The 9,459-nt window shown below is 37.1% G+C and overlaps 1 protein-coding gene across 1 annotated transcript in view; it reads right to left on the bottom strand.

The window, feature by feature from the left end:
- LRBA (LPS responsive beige-like anchor protein) overlaps nt 1-9,459 on the bottom strand; it is a 1,065,192-nt gene that overhangs the window by 655,975 nt on the left and 399,758 nt on the right. The gene's annotated exons all lie outside the window — the stretch shown is intronic.

Genomic DNA, 9,459 nt, shown 5'->3' on the forward strand with positions numbered 1-9,459 from the left:
GAGACTAAGCACAATCCCGCCCGTGCTTACCTAGCTCCCTCTTGGGAGGGTAACAAGGGAAAGTGTTCAGTGCAGAACACTTTACATGAATAGCTAACCATAATTTTTATTTATATTCATGTATGTACAGAAAATGACTTTTACTTGTATTATAAAATCAGGAAGTATGTCATTTAAGTCTCAGAGAGATTTAAAAAAATACTTGGGTTGCACTGAAAACTAGTAAGGAAAATAAAACTTAGTCCAATTATACAAAATTTAACACCTTTAATAGTTTGTAATCTAAACTCAATGTGGTATGTTGTTCAAAATACTTTATATATTTTTTTAAATTAAAACCAAATTATAAAAAATGGAGGACCGGGTAGAAATAGAAACATTAAGTCTTGGCTGTTGTTATGTGCCATCGAGTCAGGCCTGACTCATAGTGACCCCTCCTTGGGTTTCCGAGGCAGTATCACTATAGAAGTAGATTGCCCAACCTTCCTTCTGAGGAGTGGCTGGTGGGTTTGAACTCCCAGCCTTCTGGTTAGCAGTCAGATGCCTTATTAGCAGTCAGATGCCTTAGGCACTAGGCCACCAGAGCTCCTTAGTCTTGGCTATTATTATAAAAATCTCACAATATTCAAATGTATCAGTGAATTTTCATCAGCCAGTAATCTACTGCTATTTTTTAATACAAACATTTAATAAGACACAATGTATCAGGGATACAAATATATACTCTAAGAGTTAATAACCCACCTAAAAAGAATCATAAATCCATGAAAATAAACAATCTCAAATCTTTTTTAATGATAGTCCCAACTGTTACTTAAAGCAAACAAGTTTTCAGCATATAAAAATGTTCCACTGTACCTTCTAGAAGTTGCCAAAATTGAAAAGAAAATTCATTAATCGTAATATCCTAAATCATTTTTCTCCACTTCAGAGACAATTATCAAAGAAGGCGTTAGTCTAAACAATTACATAAACCACAGTTCAATACAACCTTTAGTGAGTTTTAATAGTTGAAAGAAAAGCTTAATGTTCATCATCTTTCATGATCATTTCAATATTTCATCATAGTATTTACAATTATATAGTGATGCAAAACGTACAGTACATTTAAAGGTCTTGGTTATCCTTTTCCCAAAGGTACTGATGAAAAAACATGTTAAAAGCCTCAAATCTAACCACTAATGCAACTAAGTAATTTCAAAACACATTTCAGCACTTTGGAAAGGAAGGACTCAAAACAAAACAATAGAGTCAATAATTTCATGCCTGTTCTAAGCTGTATTTAATTGACTATCACTTCCTAAGGCCATAATTGTTGACTAGTCAATTTTTACTAAAATATAATCTAAGCATATTAATACTCTTAAGACACACACGAACAGCAAAGATATATTTGCACAATGTATTATGTTAAAGATACATATTCATGCAAAAATATTATATGTATGTGCAGTATAATTTCAAATATATGCTTTTAGTATTAAATGTCATCTTTAGTTGGGGGAAAAAAGACTTCAGTAACATTTAACTTTTGGTGTTAAATGTCATCTTTAGTTAGGGAAATAAAAAAGACTTCAATAATTAAATCTATTCCTTCCTACTCCCAACAAACAAGGGCAAAAAAAAAAAAAAAAAAACCTTATTAGTATCTGTATATTCACTTATCTTAACTTCCTCAGAAAATCTTAATATCCTTAGAAGTAAACTTGAATATTTCCAAGTTCTATGATCTTCTAAAACACAATTTGAGTCTTAAGAGCACTACATGAGTTTCATCTAAATTTAAAAAGCAACCCCCAAATGTCGTTGATGTTATTAGGTGCTGTTATGGTTACTTAATGCTGCTCTTACAGAAATATACCACAAATGGGATGGCTTGAAGAAACAGGAGTTTATTCTTACAATTTGGAGGCTTTAAGTCCAAATTCAAAGTGCCAGGCTCTAAGGGGCTGTGTGAAAGCCTCTCACCCTTAAGCTTCAGCACTGCCTCTTGCTCCCGGCCAACTGAAGCTAGAGGCATCAATTCACTCAGGCAGCTACTGGCTGTTGAGGCTAACAAGCCCAAAGTCGACAAATAAAATGGCACACTCCCAATGTTACCAAACCACACGGCACTACATTAATTCAACTCCATTGAAAGTCCCAAGGTCAGCACAGCTTGGCAGGCTGCTGAACGACGACATGGCTACATGCAGGGTTCAAGCATGCCATAAGCTAGAGACCATTCCCAAAGCTGCTTCTTATATATAGGAAGCGGACCACATACCCAAAGCTGCTACTCAGCTGCTCCAATAGATTCCACCATGGTGTTAATTACCAATCTTTCTATGGGGAATAATTACATTCAGCTGCCCAGCCAAGTTGACACAAAAAGGTAATCATCACAGGTGCCATCAACACATCATCCACTCATAGTGACACAGTGAGAAAGAGTAGAACTGCCTCACAGTTTCATAATAATCTTTAAATAGGAGGTCATCAGGTTTTTCCTCCTGTGAAGCCAGTGGGTGAATCCGAATCACTAACCTTTCAGTTAGCAGCCCAGTGCTTTACCACAGTAACATCAGGGCTCCTTTATACCTGGATAGTGCAAACAGTTAAGCACTTGACTACTAGTGAAAACCAAGACCAAAGGCAAAAACATCATACAACACACCAGACAGATTAAAAACATTTGAGAACTTGCAAACACACAGATTCATGGGAACTGGCTTGTTGTTCTGTTACCAGCGGTCGAGTCGGACCCAACTCATAGTGACCCCTCCTTGGGTTTCCGAGGCAGTATCACTACGCAAGTAGATTGCCCCATCTTTCTTCTGAGGAAACTGGCTTAGTGGCAGAAAAAACAAATGCCACATAAGACAGTAGAAGAAATCAACCTCAAAACATACCAATGCCTGTTCCAGACCCTAGAAAAGTCATGAATTAAGGGACAAGTATACACAACGATGGGAGTTCTGGTAGCATAGTGCCTAAGGCACTTGACTGCTAACCAGAAGGCTGGCAGTTCAAATCCACCAGCCACTCCTCGGAAGGAAGGCTGGGCAATCTACTTCCGTAGTGATACTGCCTCGGAAACCCAAGGAGGGGCCCCTATGAGTCACATCTGACTCGACGGCACATAACAACAACAACATACATAAGGATGCTTGAGGAACCAGGGTGATGTCAGTTGAAATGACTCAAATTTGTATTAAAGCGGTTAGAATCCCAGATCCTCTCCCCCACGATGTGTAGGAATCCCAGCCACAATAAAAGACTGAAAGTTTACTTTCCAGGAAAGTTTGCACAATTGACACTATAAAAGGCCAAAGTGAAAATAAGGAGATAATCTGAAAGCATATACAATAAACTACTAGACGCCCATCATTCTTCTACCAATTAGCTCTGTGAAAATGTAGCAACTAGGCTTATATCATCTAGATGTAGTATTAGATATTAGAGAACTTTTGTTTACAAATATTGAGAGACCAAGGTAAAATTTAAGAGTCTACCAATGACAAAGCTAACTTATCACAAATAAACAAGTCCTGTCAAGGCACACAGGTTTTTTCATATCTTACACTCACATATGAGTTGAAAGCCAGAAAACATTTGAGTAACAGACACTAAAGCAAACAAACAGGAAAAAAAGGACTCAGATAAAATAGATATTATTTTTAAAGGAGGAAAAAGACTTTTAAAACGTATAATTAATACGCTCAAAACAGGACAGGCACTTTTGTGTTATTTACCTTTTTCCCCAGAAAACTAGAAGAAGTTCTTAGAAATTATATCAAATATAAAAATATCAGAAGACTAATTGAAAGGTATTTATTAGGGAAGTTTCTGAGAAGGTAAAATTTAAAAATGCATAAAGGAAAATGAGATGAGAAATGATTTTTAAAAAAAGAGAAAATCAATCCAGATAATTTCATATCTAAGAGAATTTCTAGAAACAGAAATGATTTTTAAACTATGGAGAAATTGCTAAGGAAATAATTCAAGAAAATTTCTATAAACACAAGTGCACAATTTTTCAAACTGAAACAGTTCACATCAAATACCAATGTATTTTTTAAAAAAGAATGCACAACAAGGAAAATCCAAAACCATTAATAAAAATAATGTTTTTGAAAAAAAAATTAAGTTTATAGGAAGAAATTATTTGGAGGGAAAATGAGCTGCAGGTTATAATACTAACAGCCAACAAGCTACCAAGTTTAAAGGTAAAACAAAGGCATTTTCAGACATGCAAGTTAAAAAAAATTAACATTTATGCAGTCTTTCTTGAAAATGACAAGGAATGTGCCTCATCAAATTGAATACAGATGCCTCATTTTCAGCTTCCATCCCCATTCTGCTGTATTTTCCCATGAAATAATTATCACTGCTAGGTTTGACTTTTAACTATCTTTCTGTGCATGAGGAAAGAGACTTTGCCTTTTCCACTAGGTTTTTTCATATCTTACTCTCACATATGAGTTGAAAGCCAAAAAACATTTGAGTAACAGACACTAAGGCAAACAAACAGGAAAAAAAAAGACTCATATATCCCAGTATAAAACGACTAAGCAGTGAACCAGTATATTTAAAAAAACAAAAAAGAAGAAGAAGACTACAGTTGGACACAGGAGACCAAACTTTTACCATAAAAAAGAGACGAGGGAAATTCTAGGTTGATGATGAAAAATGTCTCCCAAGATGATGGCTTTGCACAAAGTCCAGAATGGATCAGGTAAACTCCAGACACTAAATTTTTAAGAATAATAATTGAACCAATAGATATCCAGTGATTTTTTTTTTTTTTTACCACACTGTTAGAAGTTTTATGACTCCACTGAAAAGTGTAGAGATAAAATTTGTTAGGTCCAACCGAGTCGATTCCTACTCATAGCAACAACATGTACAATAGAACGAAACACTGCCCAGTCCTGTGTCATTTTCACAATCGTTGCCATGTTTGAGACCATTGTTGCAGCCACTGTGGCAATTCATCTCAGTGAGGGGTTTCCTCTTTTTCACTAACCTTCTATACTATCAAGCTTGATGTCCTTGCTTCAAAGAAGCATTCTAGCTGTACTTTTAAGACACACTGTTTGTTCTTCTGCCAGTCAATGGTATATTCAGTATTTTTCATCAACACTGTAATTCAAATGCATCTATTCTTTCTTCTTTATTCATTGTCCAGCTTTCAAATGCATGTGAGGCAATTAAAATACCATGGCTAGGGGCAGGTGCACCTTAATCTTCAATGTCACATCTTTGCTTTTCAACACTTTCAAGAAATCTTTTGCAATGTATTTGTCCTGTATAATGTATCATTAGATTTCTTGACTGCTTATTGGACAGTGATTGTGGATCAAAATAAAATGAAATCCTCGACAACTTTAATCTTTTCACCATTTATCACGTTGCTTATCAGTCCAGAGTGTTTTTATTTTATGTTTAGGTGCAATTCATACTGGAAAGCTGTACTCTTTAACCTTCATCAGTAAGTGCTTAAGTTCTTCACTTTCAGCAAGCAAGGTTTTGTCATCTGCATAGAGGATGTTGTTACTGCCCCTTCTGCTAATCTTGATGCCACACTGTGCTTCACATAAACCAGCTGCTCAGATTATTTGTTCAGCACAGAGATAAAGTTAAGCGAAAGGACACAACCCAGATGCACACCTTACCTGATTTTAAACCATGTAGTATTTCCTTATTCTACCTGAATGACTGTTTCTGGCTATATATACACATGTTCCATAATTAGGTGTTCTGGAATTCCCAGTCTTTGTAATGGTATCCATAATCTGTTATGACCTACATACTTAAAAGTCTTTGTGTAGTCAATAAGACACAGGTGAAATATCTTTCTGGTATTCTCTCCCTTCAGCCAAGATCCAACTGGTATCAGTAATAATAATGATATCCCTCATTCCATGACCTCTTCTGAATCCGCCTTGAATTTCTAGCAGTTCCCTGTTGATGTACTGCTGCAACCACGGTAATTTTCACATTCCGTTTGAATCATATTTCTTTAGCACAGGCACAAAATGGATCTATTACAGTTGGTTGGTCAGGTAGCTGTCTTCCAAATTTACTGGCATACATGAGTGATCATCTGCAGTGATGCATCAATTTGTTGAAACATGTCCATTCGTATTTCATCAATCCTGGAGCCTTGTTTTTTTCCAATTTCTTCCATGCAGTTTACACTTCTTCCTTCAATACCATTGGTTCCTGATCATATGCTCCACCTCCTGAACATCCACCAAATATTTTTGGTAGAGTGACCATACTCCTTCCATCTTCATTTGATGCTCCTAGTGTGATTCAATATTTTGCCCACAGAATTCATCGATATTGTAACTGAAGGCTTGAATTTTTTCTTCAGTTCTTTCAGCTTGAGAAATATGGAGCATGTTCTTCCCTCTTGGTTTTATAACTCCCAGTCTATGCACATTTCATTATAATACCCTACTTTGTCTTCTTGTGTCACCTTTTGAAATCTTCTGGTTAGCTCTTTCACTTCATCATTTCTTCCATTTACATTCAAGAAAAAGTTTCAAATTTTGACATCTGTTTTGGTCTCCCCCCCACCCCCTTGCCTGCTTTTTAATAACCTTTTACTTTCTTCACATATGATACCGTTGATGTCATCTCAAAACCTGTCTGGTCTTTGGTTATTCGTGTTCATTGCATCAAATCTATTCCAGAGATGTTCTCTAAATTCAGGTGAGTATATTCAACATCATATTTTGGCTCTCTTGGGCTTGTTTTAATTTTCTTCAACTTTAACTGAACTTGCATATGAGCAATTTGACGGTCTGTTCCACAGTCAGTCCTTGGATTTGTTCTGACTGATGATATTGAGCTTTTCCAATGTCTCTTTTCACAAATTTGGTTTATTTGATTCTTGTGTATTCCATTTAGTAAGGTCCATGTGTACAGCCATATTTATGTTGTTGAAAAAAGATATTTGCAATGAATAAGTCATCAGTTTTGCAAAATTCTACCATACAATCTCTGAAGTAATTTCTATCATGAAGGCCATAATTTCCAACTGCTGATCTGTCTTCGTTGTTTCCAACTTTCGCATTCCAATCACCAGTAATTGTCAATGCATAATGATTGAATGTTTGATAAATTTCACACTGCAGAAGATGGTAAAAGCCCTCATATCTTTATCTTTGGCCTTAGCGGTTGGTGGGTAAATTTGAATAACAGTTTTATTAATGGGTCTTCCTTATAAATTTTGATTTGTTGTTGTTTGTTGTTATGTGCCGTCGAGTCGACCCCGACTAACCAGACGGCTGGCGGTTCAAACCCACCAGCCACTCCTCGGAAGGAAGGTTGGGCAATCCTACTTCCGTAGTGATACTGCCTCGGAAACCCAAGGAGGGGTCGCTATGAGTCGACCCCGACTCATATAAATTTTGATAGGTACATGAAAATACAAGTAAATAAAAAGGAGAAATTATTAATTCTGGGAAGGCAGGAATAAGAAAAAGAAGTATTTAATTATGATATATTTTGTAACTCTACCATGAATTACAGTGTCACAATAATGCAGAGACTAAAAAATTTTATTGTGGGGACAGAGAAACTTGATTGGGGTGTATTAGACTGGGTTCTCTAGAGAAACAAAAACCAGCAAAGCTTAAATAGAGAGAGAGAGAAGAAAGAGAGAGAGAGAGAAGAGAGAGAGAAATTTATCTTAGGAAAATGGCTCACACACGTATAGAAGCCAGCAAGTCCAAAGTTCCTGAGTCAAACGTCAAGCTGGAGGCTTTTCCTGGCTCCCGCAACTGCAGGGGCCAAGGAGCTCAAGGCTGGCAGGCAGTACACCAGCTGCTGTCTCCAACAAATGATGAATCCAAGATCTCCAGGCCGAACAGTGAACTGCTCACTCTCAGACAGTTGTAGGCAGCACAAGGGAATCCCAATCCACAGAGGAATGTCTCTCTTCCCAGGATGTCCCTGGATATCCTGGAAGCAGGCCAAACCCCTGAGGAAACTCCCTTTCAACAGATTGGCCACTCAGAACACAGTCATCCGATCCCATCATGGGAACAACCACAAAGAACTGGGGTCCAGCCAAGGTGACACACAGCTCCAACTATCACAAGGCGGGGGACAGAGAAATTGAAAGGGAGAGTACGTAAGAGTTTAATGGTTATCTTCTACAGAAGATCCAGATAATGTCTAAAATAGAAAAATGAAGAAGTAGCAACTCAAGCCTATCATTAAGAAATGTGGAAGTAACTATGGAGGTCATCTCTTTCAACTAAGAGATTTGAAAGTTACCCCGTCCAGTAAAAAGAAAACCTACAGATTAGGAGAAAATATTTGCCTATGACAAATCTGATAAAGGACTTATCTCCAAAATCTATAGAAAACTTTAACACCTCAACACCAAAAAGACAAATAACCCAATTCACAAATGGACAAAAGGCTTGAACAGACACTTCACCAAAGAAGAGATACAGGTAGCCAACAAACACATGAGAAATTGCTCACAAACTTTAATCATTAGAGAGATGCAAATCAAAACAACAATGATATCATCTCATCCCAGCAATAATAGTGAAGTTCAACAGATCAGATAGTAACAAATGCTGGCGAGGTTGTGGAGAGATTGGAACTCTTGTACACTGATGGTGGGATTGTAAAATTGTACAACCATTGTGGCAAACAGTATGGCATTGTCTTAAAAAACTGAAAATAGAAGTACCATTTGACCCAGCAATTCCATTACTAAGAATATATCCTGAAGAGGTAAGAGATAACGCATGAACAGACATATGTACATGTATGTCCATTGCAGCACAATTCACCATAGCAAAGAGATGGAAACAACCTAAATGTCCATCAATGGGTGAGTGGATAACCAAATTATGGTATATTCACACAATGGAATACTATGCCACATTAAAGAACAATGAGGGATATGAGAATCATCTCTCAACATGGATGAACCTGAAGACATTATGCTGAGTGAAAAAAAAGTCAATCGCAGAAGGACAAGTACTGTATGAGCCAATTACTGTAAAAAGACAGAGAAGGGTTTGCTTGGGAAAGGGAACTCACCTACTAGGTTACCTGGATGGGGAGGGAAGGGGAGGAATTAATTTCCAGCTAGTTGGGGCCTACACGCTGACATGGGTAGGGGGGAGGGACGTATGGGAAGGACCACCATAGTAACATTAGGAAATGAGAGGACACTGAATTGTACACATAAGAGATAGAAAACAGATGCTAATACCAACCAATCTGTCCACAATACTGCATTGCCATTAATACCAAACACTAGACTATACAGATAAACAAATAAACACCTGAGATGATCAGATGAGGGTCAGTGAACAGAAGTATACTCTAGACCAAGTATAGATTCAGTTGAGGCTAATCTTGCACAGACACCAGTGATACAAAATACCTGCAGTCCTTACAGAAACAATAGAAGACAGACACAGAGTAATCCCTCACAGA

This window comes from Orycteropus afer, unplaced genomic scaffold (assembly GCF_000298275.1).
Source record: "Orycteropus afer afer isolate SDZICR_OR568_19922 unplaced genomic scaffold, OryAfe1.0 scaffold00297, whole genome shotgun sequence".
Lineage (NCBI taxonomy): Eukaryota > Metazoa > Chordata > Mammalia > Tubulidentata > Orycteropodidae > Orycteropus > Orycteropus afer.